Here is a 20,020-nt window from a genome sequence, read left to right as displayed (position 1 = left end):
GGAGTGACTGTCTTCATCTATTTCAATCATAGATTTTTCTGATTAGACCCCCAAGGAAAATGAAAAATGCATTGGGCATCTAAGTGTGACTCCTGTTTCCCTCAGCAGAGCGCTGCGGATGCGTGTGTTCAGCAGATACTCTGTAAGAAACCAGCGTAGTTTGGAAAAATGCTTCTGCCATCCGGCTGGGAGGGTGCCCATCCTCTACGGGACTTTCCTGGGAAGTTTTAAGGTTCAGACTCTAGTTTCTTTTTCACCTGACATGCCTGGTAAGTTTGAGCAGGAAAGTGCATTTGACGAGCTACGCAGCAGCTGCTGCAGACGCTGTATTTAGGAAACAAGCAGTTTGGCACCAAGCCTGGGCCTCCGTGGGCTGGCCGCGGGGGCTGGCGGGGCTGGAGGCACGGGGGCTGCACCAGCCAGTCCCCAGCACCCAGGTGTAGCCAGGGCTCCTTTTCTTCCATCGGCGGCTTTCCATCCGCCAGCAACCCCTGAGACAGGCTGAGCAGCACTCGAAGAGACCTCCCTATTTCAATGACCAGCTGCAGGGGATGGAGCGGGGCAACATCTCTTAAATGAGCTTTTAAGCTCTTTTTTAACCCTTATTACTGATTTCTTCATAACTTCCTTTGCATCTTTCTTATTTGTAGCTATCAGGGAGGTATCTGTTCCTCATCCACGACAACACCAGTCATTTCAGAAGCCTTCACCCTCAAGCGTGTGGTGCCAGTACAGTCATTGCCAACAGAGGGTAGCACCTCAAAAGTCAGGGAGACTGCTCATGCCCCCGTCCTGCAGGAAACATTTCCAGGCTCGGACTCAATATGACAGTAGAACACTGAAGATAGAATAATACAAAAAATTATCTAAAACAAATAGTATGCCTTTAGTGGTAGTGGAGGAGTGTCTCCTGGAATTCGTCACAGATGTGCTGTAATGCAGTATAGGTGGCCCAGAGCCAGGTACACACCTCCGACTCGAGCAGCAAGGGATATTAACTGGCCCATTTTGCAAAGGTTTACTGGTTTCTGATGTCTGTCTTGTCCACAGCACTCAGAGCTTTGAATTAAAAATGGAAATGCTAGGTAGCAGAGAAGTAGTGCTGTTGCTCGTTAGTTTGTTGGTAGGGGAGAATCCGTAAAATTTCGTTCATTCCTGCATCGTGCAGGACAGAGCATTCCTCTTCCTCGGGTTTCAAAGGCTTTGTGTGCCGCCCAGATGAGGGGACAGGAGGCACAGTGCTCTACCAGACAAATACCGTGTGTTGTGCCCGCTGCTGGATACACCCAGAGCCTGGGCTGGGCTACAGCAACCCTAGCAGAGCCGTTCTGGCCCGGCCAGCCCGTATCGCGGTTTAAAGCCTGCCGGAGGAAGAAATGCGGCCCCTTGCCGGGAGCCCGCAGAAAGCCGCCTGCATCGCTGCGGTCCCACCGACACCCCTCAAACCACGGAGGCTGTGGGGAAGCGTCGAGGCGGGACAGGGTGGGCTCATGTCCCCGCTCGCTGCCCGCGCTGGCAGGGAGCCTCCCAAGGTCCTGTTTCTCTGGAAACACCCCCCGGGATGTCAAACCCACCCACCCCGCGCTCCAGAGCCTGCAGCACCCTTCCCACTCGCTCCTACCCTCTTTTCATTTGTCCAACGGGGTGACACACGCGACATCCTTGCATCGAGATGCTTCGAGATTTGCTGACGGTGGAACTGCGCTGCTTTGCCAAGAGCTTCCCGTTTGGACACGGCTGCCCCACGGCTGCCCTCCGGCACGGCGGTGGGACCGTACCGGCAGGATTACGCAGCAGCAGCGACTACCTCAGCCGGCCAGCGTCTCCCGGTACCAGCCCCGGTCTGCTGCTCCTGCAGCATCCCCAGACACAGCCGGGCGGCCCCGGTGGGAAGCGGCCAGCATCTCCACCCAGGACAACGTCGGCCAGACCGAGCCAGCCATGCCCAGAAAACAAGCGGTTTTGCCCATGTAAGAGGAACCGTTAGGCTGAAAACTGGGGCACCTGGTGAGAAAGCTGAAAGGTAGTGCCGGTGTGGGGCTTCCTATCTGCAAATAGTACACGGTGCTGAAAAAACAGTCTGTGAAGAGAATTCATTGAGTTGAGCCAGTATCAGCGACTCGGGATAAGTGAGTCCAAGGAGATGAAGCATGTTTAATGTAATTACACATCCACTTCTTGTGATGTACGAGCATGCGAAGCATTACTAATCCCCAAACAGATACCTGCAGGGAGGACGATCACGAACAGCTGTTTGGACAACAAGAAATGAACCACACGAACTCCCGTTCTGCAGGCTTTCGGCAGAGACGCTCGGGAGTCAGAGCTTGTCCGGTAAGTGCAAGATTTACAGGGAATTAAACAGTGCTCCGTAAGAAAGTACATTAGTTTCTTATATAAATTGCACTGCCAACTCATTTATTATTGTAATAACCTTCAGCATTTCCATTATTGGAGAGGACTTCTCCTGAAATGAAAAATGACTTTCCTAACTCGGCGCGTGGAGCTTGCCGTCATACTCGGTTTGGCTTCCTATTTCAGATGGCACGGAAGAAGACATAAAGCCTTATGCCCAAAGAGTGCTATTGATTGCAAACTAATGCGTTGTGTGAGTTTATTGTGTATTTGGGAGTTAATAAATAAGAGAGATAATAATGCAAACAGTGTCTCTCCTCTTGGCTTACTCAAGAAATCCCCTACTTGGTGGCTGCTGAGGACAGTTAAGCTGCCAGCACCGTTGTTTACATGTAGCCCATTTTATTATGAGAACCTGTGAGCTCTTTACCATCATATTACAGTACTTTAATAACCTATATTTTATTTACACCTAGTTTCCAAGTTTATTACACTTACTATCAAGCATTCACTTAAGCAAATAATTAGACTGACTTCTGTGACTTTTCGGGGCTTGCAGCACGGCAGCTGGGCGAGGAGCAGCCGCTTCCTCCGCCTGCTCACAGGCGCAGGAGGGATTGAGGGGGCTCTGGAAATTGAGGGGGCCCTGAGGGGACCCTCTCTGTCATTAAGGGTGGCAACAAACGAGGGGCTTGTCCAAACAACATGTCAGCGCACACTGAGTGCACGGCGGGAGCGGCTGTCCCGTGCCCCAGGCCCTGACCCTCGGGGTGGCTGCTGTCTCTTCCCGGAGGGAAAGGGAAGAAGAGCAGAGTGCTTGTACCTATCTACCAGCAGCGATACCAGGGCCCCTGAGGACCGAGTCCAGCGGCACTGCGGTCAGACCATCACGTACGGTTCTACCAAAGGTATTGAGAGGCTATTTCACGACTATGTGTAGAAACCTCCCAAGAGACCATTTCCGAACCCGCAGCAAAGTGCAGGAGGGGCCCAGGGTTCGCACAGCGGTTTCCCTCCCGCACCGTGAGCAACGCAACGTGAGGCTGTGCCCTGGCACCCGGTATAGCTCTCTGGGTGCATGCATTGGGCTGGCTCTGTATCCACAGTTGGCAAAATGGAAGCCTTGCTGCCGGGCTGAAGCCCTCGGTTGGTGAGGGCATAGCCTTTCGATCATTTCTAGCATTATTAAAATGGCTTTGGAGCATATGAACCACAGAAACGAAGTTAATGGCTCTCTGAAATAGGGATGTATCAGGTATGGCACATACTCATCCAGGATACACTTGCCACAGCAAACACATCCCCGTGGCTAGGAGGATTTTCTGTAGGGGTTCTTCAATGCCTGGGCTTGTTCAAAATGCAGGAGTTGATCACCAGCTTGAAAAAAAGCACGTATATTATAACCATTTTGCAGTTTATGATAGGAACATATTTCTCCACTGCCGTGAGCTGGCCGTGACCCAGCCCTGCCACGTGCCGCAGGCTCGTGAAGCGCCCCGAGGCAGGGGCATGCCCAGGGCAGGTACGGGCACCCCGGCCACCTCTCCGGGGAGCGTACAGCACCGCCGTCACTGTCACATCCACCTGGCGCCGTATTTCATCACTGCCAACAAAAGCACATCGATATCTAAGCTGTATTCTGCCCTAAGCACAGGCAGACAGGCAATAGCATTTTTTCTACCGTTACTGTCCGTGCACGCTGTAAGCGGTAGATATAGGTCAGGGAACCATTAGACCGGATAGAAATCAGAACTGAGATTGGTTTTCAAGGCAGATCTGATCAGTTCAGATAAAACCAAAATCTAGCCACGTTTGTATAAACAACTCAGACGTAATTATTTTTAAACTATTGGCCAATGTACATGTTGCCATGTGTGTCCTGCTTTCAGGAATTAATGTCTTTTACTCGTAAGCCACCTACTGCTGTTTACTTTATTAATGACATTCTGGTCATCTCTCCTGAGGGCAGTAAATGAAAGCTAAATTTGGCTCACTGTCTTCATTTCAATGATTCAGTCTATCAGGCACTGACTTCTTACAAAGCTGCACTAAACGTGGATGAATATAAAGAGAATTACTGTTTGCTGCTAATGAGCAATCATGTGGCAATAGCTCTGTTTTGCTGCAGAAATGAAGAGAATTTTCCATTGTTCTTTCCCAAAGACAGCGCTGGTGTTATCCGTGTCTGATGGCTCTTAGTCACGACCTCCGGTAACCACCGCAGAGAGCAGCCGTCACCCCACACATGTTGCAAAACACCCAGAACCACCCATCGAGATGTTTCGGGGAGGCTGGATAGTTTCACTGTGAGCAAAAATGAATGAGTCCTCCTAAAAGAAAACATATTGACATCCACGAAACAGGTCACTGCTATACTAGACGCGATAATACGTTTCTTAAGCTATACATTTTCTCCGGTCCTTTAGATGTTCGATAATGCGTGGACCACCCAAGTTAATTTAATGCAAATGTAATTTAACAGATTCCTTGTGTATGTCTTCGAAATGTCTCAAGCTTCTTGCAATGCATCCATCTAAAAAGGAACAGGATTTTATGCTAGCTCAATACTTTAAAGACAGGGCTGAAATGTACAGTAAAAACGTATTATTTACCCCCCCACACACACAGACGTCTCACGGATCAGATGTTCGTAGCAGTTGGGTCCTTGCAGCTTCCTTCCCACCGCTGCTGCGCGGGCATCCCTGCCCAGGCAAAGCGATGCAGCTCTGGGGACGGGAGCGGTGGCAGGGGCCCCCGCAGGTCCTCCAACAAGGGACAGACATTTGGGGCGGTGAGAAAAGCCAGCACGGGTACCAGCTTCCATCAGCTTTTAGCATCGGACGCTAGTTGCTGAGAAAGAAAAGAAACGGCGCGCTCGTTCAGGCGGTGCAGACAGCGCCTCGTGGCACGCGTCTCGCAGCCGAGGACGTTTTTCAGCAGCGTTAAACTTCGGTTGATCTCAGACAAAATGAAAGCACATGGGCAGGATCCCCTGCGGGCAGCGGCACGCCTGGGCGGGCGACGGGCGCAACTGTGCCCATCGCCCGCCCAGGCGTGCCGCTGCCCGCAGGGGATCCCAGTGGATCCAGGGATCCAGGGCTGGGCACCCTCTGGATGCTGAAGCATCCAGAAACCACGGCAGCAAGAAGCAGCAGGCAAATGACAGCAACATTTTTACTTTACACAATGGAAACCAACTTGACTCACCAGACCAAACATTTCAGCTCAAATAATGATCCCCATTAAAGAAATGACAGCCCTGCCTTATAATGCGTAGTGTATAAAGAAAGGCATTTATAGTATGGAAAACTAATTGGTTTAGGAATCAAATTTGAAAAATGCAACATCTTCATACAGCAGTGGGAGTGCAAACACTCCTATTTTAATGAGCTTCCTCTAAAGGAGGCTAATGTGTAATATTTCTCTGTATGAGTTTGCATTAGAAATCTGCTGAGATGGGAATACTCATTACCTGCTACTATCTGAGCTTTGCACAAAAATATTGGCTTCTCCTGAGTAACCTGACGCGATTGTCAATGGCTTGGGGAAGGCATCGTGTGGTCGAGGCCTGAAACAACCGTCGTGATATGCAGGTGTGCGGTGGAGTTTTTGCAAAGATGCTCTGACTTCTTAGAAACTACGCACGATGAATATTAATTGAATCTGGGAAACTCTTAGTCCTGATGTCTCAGATCAGCCCCGTCTTTTCCGCTTGCTTTCTAATGAATCTCATTTATGCTGTTGCAAACATATTTTTCTCATTATTTCTCTGTAATTCTGGAGTACGTGCAGCAGCTTCAGAGGGGCTGAGAAACTCCCGCGCGCAGGCGAGGTGTGGTTCTGCTGCCCACCGGCCGGGCCCGCGCCGCAGGCGGGACACCCTGGGTCCGGCGCCGGCGGGAGCAGCCTGGCACGCCGACGGCCATCTGATCGTTCGGCTGCCGCCGGGAAGGGAGCCGGGAGCTTCAGCTGCGTGCTACAGGGTGGTCGTGCTGGGTCTGGTGTATGCAAGAGGCAGGATGAAACATCAATTTACATGTGAGAATAGATTTCATTAGGGATCGTGCCTACAGGTTATTTGCTCTTATCTTTCCTTGTACAAAACCCCATGAAGCCAATTTAGCCAATGCAACGCTGACCTTGTTGTGACGTTCAACAAATTGTATCTTTACAGCTGCATCCTGCTGTTGCCAGCCACCTTGCATTCAACGGCGTGGGATCCACGGCTTTACCGAAACTTGCAGCATCTCCCTCCATGCGGTTCACGCGCCCCTGCTTCGCCTGCGCTGGCACCTCCTCCGCCTGCTGCCGGCTTGGGGTGGTCCTGGAGAAGGGGTGCCCCGTCTGCCTGGTTTTTCTGGGAGTTGAGATTGCCGGTGTCGGAGGCCCTGCTGAGAAATGATCAAACGATTTCTATGCCCAACAGCTCTTTTCAAGTTGATGAGTTTTTGAATTTCATTTCTGAAGGCTAACTTTTCAACAACAAAATATAGTCACCCAGTGCATGCAAATGGAACAGTTTAAGGATATGAGCACACAGAGTCCTGCTGTAATGGAGACGTTCGTTGCATGCAGAAAATACTGTAAAAAGGAACCTTGAATATTTCTGCTGGCCACTTAAGTGGAATTTATTGACGACTATTGAAACACTAAACACAAGCTCCTGCTATTCTGAATCCGTAGACCAAAATGGTCTGCAATGAGGAAAACCTGAGCTGGGTGTCGTGTGTGCGCGCGTGTGCCCCAGGCGCCGCAGCCCTGCCCTCGGCAGACCCCGGGAAACCCCTGCCCGACCATCGCAGCCCCGGCACCGCCGGCTCGCGCGGGGGGACGGCGCAGTGCCGCGCCGCAGGGACCGAGCCCGGCCCTTCCCACGAGGGCTTGTCTTTCAGAAAGCGAAGCAAACGGAATAGTTTGGAGCAGTTAAACATTATGATCTACTTCATGTAGATCATAGATCCATCAAGAAGCAACAACCGCAGGCACTTTGCTGGCAGGAGAGTGTATGACGCTGGAAAAGGTTGGTTGTTTCTGATGGGGTGTTTTATTGTTCGGCTTTCTACCAGGATGAACTGCCGCGTCCATCCCAATATCCGAGCAGACCAGAAGGGCTGTGCAAATGCAGCGCCCGCTCCGCAGGGCTGTGGCTCTTCCTGCAGCTCCACCTTCACAAGGAGGAGCAGAAAGTCCGTGCTAGCAGGGCTTTATATACATTTACACTCCCTGTTATTTAAGATTAAAATCCCTTTCGTGGTGATTGTATACATTTCCCCAAGTAAAATTAAAGAACTTTTCCCTCACCTTATCTTCAAAAGCTGTAGCCAGAACTGTTAATGAATATGCTACTATGCTTATTAGAGTTGTTGTTTGTTTGCATTTAGCTAAAATAAATTTGAAGAAAGGCTTGCCAGATGCTTTTTTAAAAACAGTGGTAGAAAAAAACCCACTTAAGCATGGGTGTTTTGGAAAGAATTTTATTTGCATGCCTTCATTTATTTTTGTTTCCAGCTTGCTTTTACAAATGTTGAAAACCGCAGAGAAATCTGACTTTGCTAGGGCTCCTTCTCCAACAAGCCACACTGTGCTGAGCAGTATGTGATACTTCAGGCGTTACATGTCACCACGAGAGCTATTTATAAATCACAATAAACAGTGCATTTATAAGGAACGCTTGAGCTTTTCCAAAGCAGACACTGCTTTACCTGAATGCAGCGTTTGGAAGTGCTCCTTCAAAACCATGTTGCAAACCCAGAATAGCTGCTCAGGAATAACGGGAAAGCCCCGTGTCAAACACTGGGGTTGAGCGGGGCGTGATGCCCGGTTGCCTCCCGGTCACCCCACCCTCACGGCAGCAGGAAAGCGCGGTCTCGCCACCCTGGAAGTCCCCCCGCAGCAATGGGACCAGGGTCTTCACTAGCCAAGGCGTGCTGGACAGTGGCCTGGCTCCTCTCAGTCACGTCTAGGGTTGGGAACCGAGGGGCACCTGCCCACCTGCTTCCATGTGTCCCCAGCTTCTGCCCCTCGGATCACCGATGGTCCGTGGACAGCAGCGTGGCAACCTTCCTTGAAAACCTGAACCTCCCAGACTGGGCACTAGGAAGCATTTCTTTACCAAGAGGGTGGTCAAACCCTGGACAGGGTTCCTGGAGCGGGGGTCGATGCCCCAAGCCTGCCAGTATTTAAGAGGCATTTGGACAACGCCCTTTATAACAAGCTTTAACTTGGTCAGCCCTGAAGGGGTCAGGCAGTTGGACTAGGTGATCACTGTAGGTCCCTTCCAGCTGAAATTATTCTATTCTACTCTAGTCTATTCCTGTTGGCAGCCATGTCCACAAAAGGCAAGGGAGCATCTGCCCAAAGTTTCAGAAAGAGGTGACAGTAGCTGTGATGCCCACGCGGCCGCTTGTTTCAGAGGCTGCTGCTTCTTCCTGTCCTTCTCCGGTCGGGGAGGTGGGGGAGGCAGCGGCGGCTTCATCTCCCAAACAGGGCAAAGTGAGGGCACCGTCCCTCTTGGGCGACCAGGCAGCCTCGCAGAGGCAGAGCTCAGAAGAGCGATCGGAAAGGTCAGCAGCATACATTAACCTGCCTCCTGGCCGCCTCGGCACATGCTGGTGGGTCTTCTGTGGCTGGTAACCTCGGGCAAAACTGACCTGGCGGCCGGGACCTGCCGCGTCCCCTCGACTCGTCCCCCAGGCACCTGCGGAGCGATGCCGAGAGGGAAACTGGAGCGTCAACTGTCCCGGGCAGAGGGAAACACAGGCACTGTCCTGAGTGGGTGTTAGGAAAAGAGGTGGGAAAGAACAGCGACAGAGACAGGACAGTCGAGCCTGACTGACGGTGACGGTTGATTATTTAATAGTACCCAGATACGATGCTGCCTGCGGAGCCCCGAGCATGCATCCTCCTGCGCCCAGTGCGCACCGCGCTCAGGAGTGCACCGTGCCCTGCCCCTGTGCACCCTGGGCTCCCCCCCAAAAAGCACCAGCAGCTGAGGAGAGGGCAGAGACACCCCTCCTGGGACACCCCAATCCTGCCTCGCCACGGAGCCGGTGCTGGCACGTACTGGCAGAGAAAGCCCATTGCACACAACTGCCAGCACTGTGAAGGGAGAAGCAAAATTATAATACACGGCAAGAATAGCAGTCTGTATGTGGGGGGACAGGAAGGCAGCTTTGAAATGAAAAATATTCATTTAACAAGAAATAAGAGCTCCAGATCCTGCTGCCAGCTATAATTGTGCAGCCTTGCTGAATTCACCGAGGTTGCAAGGGTTAAGGGAGAGCAGAATTTGGCCAGTGGCTGAAACAGATAAGCCATATGTCTGCACACTCCTGAATGCGGAGCAGAAATAATTATGTGATATTCCTGCTGATAATAAACCTACTATATTATCAGCAGAAATTACAGGCTTTCACAATAATTATGTTTTCAATAAAACACGTCGCAAGAAAATTTATATTACATTGAAGTTTTTGTTTCATAAGGAAAATGCAAACGAATTGCCATTGCAACGTTCCTCAGCTCGAAGGACAGTTGAACTAGATGGTATGGCGAGCTCTCTGCCGATGATCCGGCGTCCAGTTGGAGCCAGACGGCGGGAGAGAGGGGCTCCTGGGCGGGGGACTGTCCTCCGAAAGGTGGCCGTGGCCAGCCCTGCCTGTCCTGCACAGCCCAGCGGGGCTGGGGCCGGGAGGGGAGCAGTGGGTGCAGGGGTGCCTGGCCGAGCTGCCGTGGGGGCCACCCAGAGCCTGCACCCAGCCCCGGGGCGCCGGCTCTCGCATGCAACGGCAAGAGCATCCTCGGAGCGACACGGCACGGAGGCTCTTTGTGCGCGGCGAGCCATGCGCCAGCTATCACCAGCTATACGTGTTTACATTCCTTCTGCTTAATATTTCTGTAATCTTCTCTGGCATCATACACTAGTAATTTTTCTTCCCCTACTTCACACTTTTGATAAGCCTTCTGGTCCCGCAGCAGATGCATTGTGAATCTTCTCCTTCTAAGTATCTTGCATATGTTTCATTAAAAGTGTTTGTTTCTTTGATCAGCTTGAAGTTCTGATGTGAAAAAAAAATAACTTTTTGGACTTTGCTTGGCAGCACCCAGCCCCGAGCTGAGAAGCAGCGTTTGGGTACAGGCAGTCACTCAGGGTCCTAATGTCAGTCATTTACTCTTTGCCAATCGATTTGCCCGTCCTCCTGACGATGGCTACAATGTGCACTGGCACCCAAAGATAGAAAATGGGCTTTTTATCCGCTACACTGTGCAACTGCACATGAAAGAACATGGTGGGAGGTGCCAAATGGGAGCAGCAGAAATCGGGATATATTTCACCCGCCGTTGCTTAGCGATGGGAAGCGCGGGCAGGCTGGCATTTCCCGCAGCGGGGGCACCCGCTCCCACCCGGGGTGGGCCAGCCCCTGGCGCGGGGGAAAGGGTGGCCGCGGTGGCCGGAGGGGAGAGGGCAGGCGTGGGGTGCCCCGGACCCCGGCAAGCGCCCACGCGGAGGGCTTGTGGTGGGGCTGCACAGCCCTCCACGGTAAACTGAGGCACTGCCTGCGCTGGGGATGACCCTACCCATAGGCAGGTGGAAGAGCTGCCAGCGTGGGCCACCCCGCACACGGGTCCCACGGCTCCTCACGGGTGCCTGGTGCCCTCAGGGCTTCAAAGAGCTGTGGGGCAGGTTTGAAGGTCTGGGACAGTCGAGTTGCACGCAGTCTGGGAAGAGATGCGAGAGCAGCTCTGCCAGCGTGCACCCAGCCGTGCTCGGGAGAGCGGCAGCTTGCAGAGGGCAGCCCTGGCCCCACATTGCCACCGCCAATGCCACGGCCAATGCCACCGCCACCACCTCCCTGCACAGCGCGAGGAAACCGCCCAGATGATGGGGTCTCACCCCACCTGCTCATGGTGTTTCTGAGCGCTGGTGCAGGACCCGGGCAGACCCCAACAAGTCAGCCCATCCCTGCTGATTTTGGGCTGTGCTAGCAGGCGCCCACCCCACAGCGTTTTCTCTGATCCCTTGCAGGAACAATGCCACAGCCTTCACAGCCTCCCCTGCAGCCGGCTGGGCCGCCTGCACCCCGCCCCGGGCTGCTCCAGCGCAGAGCCCGCGGAGCACGCCTCCGGCCCGAGGCGAGCCTGCAACGAGCAACGGGCTGCAAACAAAGACCTTCTCCTGCCGCGGGCCTGAGGGCTTGCGGGGAGGCAGCCCCATGCCAAGGGGGACGGGGGCTCGCTGGCCACACTGCAGCCGGGCATGGCTGCCAGCATGGCCAGGAGCAGCCGCAGCCAAGCGGCACTGCCCGCCAGCATCGTCCCGCCGGCCGGGAAGCGCGGCCATGCTCCTGTTGTGGCTGCTCACCCCAACACCGGCAGCCCGGTGGGGAAAGGCTGCTGGCATGGCTGCGGTGCTGGGGGACGGGGCAGCACGGCCCCGTGGGGCAAGGGGCACGGCAGGGGCACCTCTCCCCATCCCCTCCCGCAGCTTTCGGGGCACCTCGCGGGGGTCCTGCTCCGTCCCCCGGCTGCGCCAGCAGCCCGGCTGGGGTGGGGGCAGGAGGGGGTCTGCAGGGCCGGGGCCGCTCTCTGCCCACCACGCAGGGGCACAGAACCTCACCCCCCCGCGGGGCACAGAAACTCAGCCACTCGGGGCTTCACACCTCTGCTGCCCAGCGGGAAATGGGAGTAATAATTACAACAATAACAGCAACAACAATAACAATAATATTTTCTTTTATGCTTATACCTAACTAGACTGACGAGTGCGACGCATGCAGGTGCAACAGCCACACTGCTATTAGCCTTAATATCACTGCCTGCTACTTGCCCCACGTGATTTATATTGCCGTTTGTACTACCATGCCTTTCACATGGTGCAGACTTAAGTCATTTCCAAGATAAACTAACTGTAAAAATCAGTTCTTCCAATTATTGCTAAAAAAGGTGCAATTTAAAGGTAGAAAAGGGTGAGCTGCTTTTTTCTGCCTCGCTGGCAGAGACCAACATCTCCCCATACTTTCAGCCAGGAGGAGTCAAAACGCTTTCGCAAGCCTCCCAGATGATCCCACGGGTTTCTGCAAGGATACCGACCAGCTAATGCACTGTGACAACATCCCCCTACATGTCCCTGCGTGTGCCGAGCTCCGGCCAAAGGCCGGCGAGACGCAGGCTCGGGCGGCGCGAGCGCCGAGGACTTTAGCTCTGCTCCAGACACCCTGCACAGCGCCAGCAAAATTCCTGCCTGGATTAATAGCACCGTGCACATATTTTTATTGAATCACTCTTAACACAGCTGCCATTCATAAAATACCTAAGCCTGTACTTTTATTCCTGTTGGAAAACATGTTTAGTTACAATTCCTACAAATGTGTGGATGTTAAAAATAACATAGTATCCTGCGAGCCCTAACACATATGGTATTTTAACTTCCACTAAATCAAGTAAGAGTATCCCAGATTATCTGATTCCGCATCCCTTTATAAAAGCAGTATTACACCTTATTTCAGGACACATTCACCCCAGGCGAGGAGCAGGAGGCCGAGGCTCAGCCGCAGAGCCCGGGGCTGGCGACGGGCGGCAGCACCCTCCTCTCCCGCCTCGCGCCCCTGGGAGAGCCGCTCTGCGGGGGAATTAATGGTTTCTCACTGCGCTGATGAATTTTGCACGGCCTGCACAGCACTGCGGAGGCATAAAGCACTTCACATCCCTTCCCCTCCGTTTTTAACGCCTCCGGAGCCCTGCCGCCGGCAAGCGGAGGACGCCTGCCTTCCACGAGAGCAGCAGCTCGGGGGTAAGGGCTGCCTCCGCTCCCCTGCTCAGCCCTCTCCAGCGCGGGGGGCTTCCCACAGGAGAGCAAGGGCCTCCGTCCTCTGTTTGCCACGGGCAGGGGTGCCGAGGGAGAGGACGGGTCCTGTCCTGCGTGGCTTCAGGTGGGAGCACACATTTTTCCCACTTAAATCTGGAATTGCACCTGACAAAACCCTGCCCTTCACCCAGTCCCTACCAAACCAGCCGGGAGAGACCTCACGAGTTTCGGCGGGTGTCACACCGAGCCGGGACTTGGGGCAGCTCTCTTTGGAGCGAAGCGGGGTCTGCACCCACCGCCCCGCTGCCTCCCCAGGCAGGCAGCCCCGCCAGCTGCGGGCACCGTGGCCATTTTTTACATCGACTCCATCTCACCTTGGCTTCCAGACAGCGAGAAGTTAGGAGGGAGCTCTGTCCTTGGCAGTCCATCATCGCGGCTCTGGCAGGCAGGAACAGATGCTACTTGCTGCTCACGCTGTCCTGGAGGTTGCTGAACAATTTGGGCGTGATGGATGCGGCGCTCCGAGCTGATTTCCAGCTGCACCACGGGCGGCCCCGGGAAGGGGCTCCGAACCCACCCAGCCACCGCCCGCCGCAGGCTCCCCTGTGCAGCTCTTCCAGCCAAGGTTCCCCGGACACCGCTTCGGAGCGGACCCTTCAGCAGTCCCTGCTCGGTCCCAGGGGCAGCTCCGGAGCCTGCGGCTGCTCCTCGGTGCAGCGAGCGCGGTGTGCTTCGAGCCGTCTGCCCCCGCTGAGCCCGTCCAGCAGCAGCTCTGGCGGGGGCTGCCCTGTCCCCTTCCCAGCTCCACTGCCCACTGGAAATGACCACTTTCCGGTAAGGTTGGCTCAGTGTTAAAAACCCCCGTATGTACTTACCTCACTTACTATTTTAAGACCCAATGCAATACTCAAGCTAAAATTTAATTAACTGCAATTATTTGCACAGAAGTCAACTGATCTATTCCCACCCCTACACATGTGACAAAACCCTTTAAAGAAGCGAGGCCTTCATCTGTGCAGCACTTCTCTGCTCTCTCTGGTTTTCAGCTCCCCTTTTCTCCCTGTGCCTGGTACAGCTACAGGTGGTTTATGCAGTGAAACGTCTCCTGCCTGTAGCTATCCCGTTTGCAGCCAGGAGCGGGTGTTAAAGCCCAAGTGGCCGAGGAAGAGGCAGGATAGCGCAGTTTGACACTTGCCGACTGGCTCAGAGAGAGTCCTCCCTGTCACTGAAAGTCACCGTGCCCCCAACTGTTCAGAAGTTTCACATTCAATTTTTCTGATGTCTTTCATGAAAAATGATACTTCCTTACCCATCACAGAAGATATTTTCCCCGGCAGGTATGCTGTCGAACATGTTGCATTCACAACATGACACAAAGCCTAAAAATCACAGAGAGACTAATTACTGGAGGAAAATTACACCAAAAGACCAATTTCCTGGTGATGGAGATGACAGCCCGGTGCCCCGGCCGGTTTGGGCAGCTCGCCCGTGAGATGCTGTCGCACCCCGCTGCCCTCGCGCCGCGGCGGAGCAGGGCTCAGCACCCGAGAGCCCCCCCGCGAGCCCCTGCACCCTGTCACCGCTCCCCTTCGGAGCGGGGAGGGCACGCTGGGATGGCTCCGGCTTCTCCTGCTCCATCAAGCACTTCGCAAATTCTTCTGTAGAAATGCAATGAAATTAATGCTGCAATAGTTACAAATACAGTCAAATACTCCTTCAACTGTAAGACTTTATATAAAAGCAAAAATGCCACAAAGATAATTTATATGAAAGCTGAGGTGTGGTTGATGAATTAGTTCATATTTACCTAGATTATGTATAATAAATGTAATGTATATCATTTATATCTATATAGTTCTAATTTAGTTGGAATCGGAAAATAATGCAACATGAATTCATATGAAAAACAATTTTGTACAGGAAAATTAAAATGGTAGAGCATATTGTTTTATATGAAATATTGAGCTGTGCAATCGTATTTGTTATATGCTTTAAGCAGACTTCAGTAGGAAAAACATATTTGTTCCCTTTGGAGCTTCTTTATAAGTGTATAAAAGCTTTAATTTCATATGGTCATAAACGGGTGGAATTTCACAAAAATGCCATCAACGTTCTTCTCCCTTTTCCCATCAACATTAAAAAGTGATAAACAGATATTCAGAAATGCACACCACCTCAAACTTTGTTTCTTTTGTGTTAAGTTATTCAGAGAGCTATTCTTGCCTGTTAATAAAAAATAATTATTAAAAACTACTGAAGATTTCTAAGAATCACTCTTGGAGAAAAAAAAACACAACAAATTTTGCCTGCTCTGCTGCTGCATCCAAGGTTTTGAACTGAGGTTACGCATGGGCTCTGCTTTGGCGTGTGTTTAGCCATGAAGAAGTCAAGAGCATGTTGCATCCAACGCTGCGCTTGCAGATCCGCATGGGCTGGAGCAGAGCCCCGGGACACGCTGGGCTGCGCACACCCGCAGCCCGGCGACCTGCTGCCCCGCACCCCAGGTTTGCCTCCGGCTAGCACGCATCCCGCTGCAACAAGATCAGGCAATCAACAACGCAGGGAAGAGAGGTCCCAACAAGGACCGTCACCTTTCTTAACCAGATCACACAGTTAGTTCTCAGGGTATTTTAGAGAAATTTAAGCAAATGCATGCTTCTGTCCTTCACACATGCATCGTACCATTCCGATGCTTCACTCCATGAGATGACTGTTGCCGTCAAGTCCCTGCAGAGCACGCTGTGCCCCTCGCAAGCCTCGTCAGACGCTTCTGAGGACAACGACCTCCCAGGCTGTATGAATGAGCAAGAAGTGCTGGTCACCAGCCGCTGCCTCATGCTGCAGAGGTACCACCAGCGATCAGAAAGAGCCCGCAGACCTCTGGAAAACCTCGGGAAATGAGTCCAGGATTTTAAAAATTTGATGGGGAAACTATGGCAATATTGCTGGCTTCTGGTCCGCTTGCAGTTGAATAGAAAGTAACCGCAACCGCTTGAGCTGCCGGAGCTTCGCACACCCGTCGGTGCTTTGGGCAGACGGTCCTCGTCCCTCCACGCTCGGGCTGTCCGCGGGCTATGAGTACCCTGCACTGGGGACACGGCGGCACCGAGGCGTCTGGGGGATTCCGGGGCAAGGTGAGCTGCTGCTGGGGCCATAACCGAGACCACGGCTGGCACGAGCACTTCTAACCCAACCGCTCTCAGCTCTGCAGAAACGTTGGGTTTGCCCATGCCCGCACAAACCCAGCAGGACTGGGACACTTCCCAGGGCCTGCAGGACTCAATGTTTAGAATAATACTATTTAATGTAATATTCAGATCACCTAGGTGTCCACCCTGTGGTCACAGCGCCTGGGACGGCTTGCACAAACGTTGGCAGTTCCCAGGACATCACCAGACCTTGATAACCAAAACTGGCCCCTGCAAAGGGACAAAGCAAAAGCCACCCCTGTGAACAGCACCAGCTGAATGGAAATTCAACAGCTCACAAAACAACTGCCAAGGTACAGCCAGAGCCTTCACGGCTGCAGGGGGGCAAAAAGCCAGTGAAATGAATGGCCAGGAGAAGGATTTTCCCCATAAACTCCATTTGGAGCCCCCACCTTTTCCCCTGCTGCCTTAAAGGAATATTGCAAGTGTTTTAGAAACAAGCTACGTGGACGTATCCGAGACAAGGAGTGGCTTCCAGTATTACATGGTGTAAAAATACTAGAAAGAGAGAGCTGAAGCAAACTGCAGGCCAAAATAACACACACAAAATCCTAATGAAACCCAGCAATTGGGCTTGTTGGTCACGTACACACCCCGACACCCGGCCTTTGCTCTGTCTCTGGCCAATGCACATTTCTCAGGTCTCGGAGGTAAATGCACCTCTGTCTGCTCGTAACAGGGACAGAGGCACCCCAACGTCATTCCTCCCCCCAGGGTGCAACAGCTCGCCCTGGCCGGCCGGCAGCCTCCCGCACACCCGGGAGGAAACCGCTGACTTCTGCCAGATTTTCATGTATTCTCGGTAACATGGTGTTTAAGGGGGAAGAAAGGGAGCTGGTGTCATTGTTACAGCTTGCGCTGTGTGCCAAGCTGCCAGGATGCTGCCAAAGATATCGGAGTCTTTAAGATGTCTATTAAAACCTCCTGGTATTATGAGATGCAACAGAACTAGCCTTGTGCAGAGGTAGAAAGTAATTATGCAACTCTTATGTAAAATATGCAAGCTTATTTTCTAGGAATGATGCATGGCCTTAAAATGACGTCTCAATTTCTTCCCATTCTGGAGTACACAGGAGATGTCTCACTCTTCCAGCTCTCCAGGGCTAGAGCTGGCTTTTTCCACCACTGAAAACCAGAGCCAGGAGGATTTGTCAGAAGGAAAAAAAAAATTCTTAGATCAAATAAATTTTTAAGCAACCTGCATATCTGTGTGCAGCGCATACAGCTGATCCAAAACGCGTGCATGTGCACACAAGAAAGATGAACTTCGAAAAGAGTAGTTCCGTATTAAAAAAGTATTAACACAGATGAAGTGTCAGACGCTGCAACAGCGCCGAGGTCAGAAGTGCCATGACCAAGGTCGCAGCCTGCTGCAGCGCGGGCGCTGGAGCTGCTGTGGGAAGACGCACAACGGCTGCTCTGCATTCAACGGCCGCCGCCTCTGTTTGCGGAGGGAACTGTATGCCGTTTACCTTTGCTCACGACATGGTTGACCCCTCGTGTCCAGGCTGTGATGGATTCCCAGCCACCGGATCAAACTCCCGTGCGCCACAACCTGGCTTTGTTCTGCTGAGCCCACGCTTGAGCCGCTCGGTGAAGCCATCCTTCTGCTGGCGCTGTGGGCTCACGGGACACTGTCCCACGCCACATCCACACACGTCCTCCGTCCCTTCACACCGCTCCTAGGCCCTGACACAGGCAATCCCTCTCAGTGCAATCCCGATGCGCATTTTCTCCTCTCTGTCCTCCGGGCTGTTGCTGGAGACACATGGTAGCCCCTTCCCGAGGCAGGGCTGGGAGGACACAGGGCATCGTCTGGATGGACACATTCACATCCGCTTCAGGAACAGCATCAGAGGGGTCAAGAGCTCCTTAACGCTGTCTGGCGAGGAACGGGGAAAGAACCGGGGTGATGTAAGATACAACTCACCGCGGAAATATGTGCCGAACCTGCCCTGGGAGCTTTCAGAGAATGTGTTTTCCCAAGCTATCGCTCGTTACTTTAAACTATAAATAACATATCACCTGATTGTGAAGAACACAGTTCAGCACAAGGCACTAGCTAGAGTCACGCAGTGAACTAAAATGATGTACGAAACGTGTTTCACTGGGAGTTGTAATACAGATTACTTACAGTTGCAGGCAAGATCTAGCTCTTCAGAAAAATGGACTGATAAAATACCTACCTCCAAATAGATCTTGCCAGATCTCAAAATAGCCCACAAACTAATCCCACAATTATGAGTCTTTGATTTAGCACCATCCCCTTCAGGAAAAAATTTCCCCAGGTTAAAGCACTTCAGAAAATATTCCACATATGTGCTCACACATAATTATTTTTTCCTCTCTCCAGTCCCTCCTTCACCCACTCAGTTCTCCTCACCTCTCCACGTTAAGTACTTTCCTCTGTCAAATATCCCTTTGAAATCCATTTCATCTGAAATGCCAACAGCTTTTAACACAGTAATAAGGGAAGGACTGGAGGGGGAGCACGGGTGCAGCATACCTGGGCAAGGCTCGGCAGGTAAGATTGCCGTGAGTGGCCCTGGCCATGTGAACAGCCGGCACGTGGTCCTCCTCCCAAGTCAACGAAGGTCTGCAGAGAGACCTCATAGCCGTGCAGAGCAAACCCCGCTGCAAGCGGGCACAGGAGAGGGGGTTCGGAGTCCCATAGCGGGACATCGGTGGCCATAGTCTACTCAACCCCTTCAGGACCCGTCCCATCAGCGTGTCTTGGCAGGCTGCAGTGTAACCAAGGGGTACTCAGCAACTAGGACAGATGGTTGAGGAAGGGCAAATAGAGCAACAACATTAGTTTTCCATTAAGAAAATTAGTAAAATTCACAGGCATTGCTGTTTTCACATTAAAGTTAGCTAATCAATTAAAAATCCTAAATTGTTCTTCTCCTGCTACATCATCTCCTCCTCTTGCTATCTGCCAGTTGTAGGAAGTTTCTTCTTGTTCCTTCTCTAGTTGTCACTACTCACAATTCTGAGAGAGAACACAACCCTTATCATTTCTTGATGGTGTAAAGACTGAATATAACCAAGAATTATTTCCACATCCCTCACGTAAGTGAAGCAGTACAATAATAGTCATAATTGTAATATCCTCCACAGAACAGTATTTCTGTTCTGAATAGAGCAGGATGAGAACTTCCCATTAAAACTTCCATTTTTCAGTTGTAAACCATCCTTTTCCAAAACCTCTTTTTTTGTTTTCTCTCACAGACAACTTTTTAGTCTCCAGGTTTCCTTATCATTAAAGTCATAGGCCCCTTCCCAGCCCTAGGACAGAGACTCTTTGTCCATCAGTGGGACTGTGTTGCTTCCATTTATTGACCTCTTCTGGCTCAAGAAGCAGCGCCAAGACATTAGACTTTTGCAATCATCAATTCTGCACCTAAGCGCAAACTGCCTTTAAGAAATAAGAGCCCAGTGTGCAAGGTGGGCCAGGGAGGAAAGCTGGGTTGGATAACCAGCCACACAGTTGTATTTGGCTATTTAAACTTCACTTTTTGCAGGATACAAGGTATGTCTGCATTTTGGTGATCTGATTGATGATGAAATGATCATCCCATTCCTGTGCTTATCTTACCTTGATACCTACATCACCACGCAAGACCTCAGACTTTTACAAAGATATGAACCA

The sequence above is a fragment of the Calonectris borealis genome, chromosome W (assembly GCF_964195595.1).
Source record: "Calonectris borealis chromosome W, bCalBor7.hap1.2, whole genome shotgun sequence".
In the NCBI taxonomy this organism is placed as follows: domain Eukaryota; kingdom Metazoa; phylum Chordata; class Aves; order Procellariiformes; family Procellariidae; genus Calonectris; species Calonectris borealis.
This window is presented reverse-complemented; position numbering follows the sequence as displayed.